This window comes from Myotis davidii, unplaced genomic scaffold (assembly GCF_000327345.1).
Source record: "Myotis davidii unplaced genomic scaffold, ASM32734v1 scaffold1529, whole genome shotgun sequence".
In the NCBI taxonomy this organism is placed as follows: Eukaryota; Metazoa; Chordata; class Mammalia; order Chiroptera; family Vespertilionidae; genus Myotis; species Myotis davidii.
The window spans coordinates 1-1,708 of record NW_006300361.1 but is presented as its reverse complement, the minus strand read 5'-3'; the positions used below and the strand labels follow the sequence as shown (position 1 = coordinate 1,708).

Below are 1,708 nucleotides of genomic sequence, written 5' to 3'. Positions count from 1 at the left end.
GGTGCAGGGCTGCTGACCAGGCCCAGAGAGAAAGAGAGAGGCAAGGGCTGATCAACAGCTGCCACAGAGGCTGTGGATCAGACCCTGGTTCTCTCTCTGGGCCTCTCTCTGGGTCTGATCCGCAGCCCCCTTAGCAGTCAGTGCTGGGTCCCCACACCCAGTGTTCGGTCATCCATTCAGTTGTTTTGGATGTTATGGACCCTGGCTTTATATATATAGATAGATATTGAGGCCTATAAAAAGAACCTTTAAAGCCAGAATTTAAACCTCCAACACCTATACTTAGAGTGTTTTCCTCTTTATTTCATGAATTTCTGAGTTAGTTGTTGTGGTCACAGCTGAGGCATGCTGGGAAAAAAAGATTGTTGCATTAATTTTTTTGTTATTGTTTTACCAGAAATTTTAAGGCTTTGCTAATTAGAATGTTCTCAAAAACACTGAAATTTAAAACTTAGCATTCTTGTATTTCTTCTTGCAATGTGAGAAGATGCAAATTGCGTCTAAAGAAAATGTAAGAGATAGAATTTTAAAGTCGGAGTTTTACTGAAATTGGTTTCTATGGCAAAAGTGTCATTTGATTGTCTTTTACTGTTTTTCCCAGTAGATTAGATATATTTTTCTTTCACATTTTTCCTCCTGAAGTATGTATGTGGTTTTGACCTTTCAAGAGAAATTGAAAAATAAAATCTGATGAAAAGAAAATAGACAAGTTGCGAGTCACATCACAAAAAAAGTCAATAAAAAAGCAGAATGTGCTTCTTTTCGAGGAAACACCAAATGGTGGATGACACCAGTGCTGGGAAGGGCTGGAGGCGGGGAGGGGGTGTGTGAGTGGTGGGAGGGGTTGCTGGAATAAGGGGCTACAAGGGCTTCAGTGGAGGATTTGGCAGCTGCATCAGGGCCAGGTCTCTGGCTTCTGAGGTTGGGGTCGGGGCTGAGTCTGTGGAGCTCATGGAGGCAAGGTCCAGGACAATGAGTGGATTCCCAAGCTGGGCCGCCTGGTCAAGGACATGAAGATTAAGTCCCTAGAGGAGATGTATCTATTCTCTTTGCCTATCGAGGAATCTGAGATCATTGACTTTTTCATGGGGGCATCCCTCAAGGCTGAGGTTTTGAAGAGTATGCCCATGCAAAAGCAGACAGATGCTGGCCAGAAGACCCGGTTCAAGGTATTTGTTGCCATTGGGGACTACAATGGACATGTTGGTCTGGGTGTTAAGTGCTCAAAGGAAGTAGCCACTGCCATCCATGGAGCCATCATCCTGGCCAAGCTTCTCTATTGTCCCTGTGCAGCAAGGCTACTGGGGGAACAAAATAAGCAAGCTCCACACTCTTCCTCGCAAGGTGACTGGCCACTGTGGCTCTGTATTGATGCTCTCCATCCTTGCCCCCAGGGGTACTGGCATTGTCTCTGCCCCTGTGCCCAAGAAGCTGCTGCTGATAGCCTGTATTGACAACTGCTATACCTTGGCCAGGGTCTGCACTGCCACACTGGGCAACTTCGCCAGGGCCACCTTTGATGCCATTCTAAGACCTACAGCTATTGCATCCCAGATCTCTGGAAAGGGACTGTGTTCACCAAGTCTCCCTATCAGGAATTCACTGGCCATCTTGTAAAGACCCACACCAGAGTTTCTGTGCAGAGGACCCAGGCTCCAGTTGTGGCACCACATAATTTTTTTTATTAGTCAAGGTATTACAAATGTGT

At 45.9% G+C, this 1,708-nt stretch overlaps 1 pseudogene; it reads left to right on the top strand.

Moving 5' to 3' along the window:
- Nucleotides 1–1,688, top strand: part of LOC102755623 — a 34,707-nt pseudogene extending 33,019 nt beyond the window's left edge.
- The last annotated feature ends 20 nt before the right edge of the window (nt 1,689–1,708 follow it).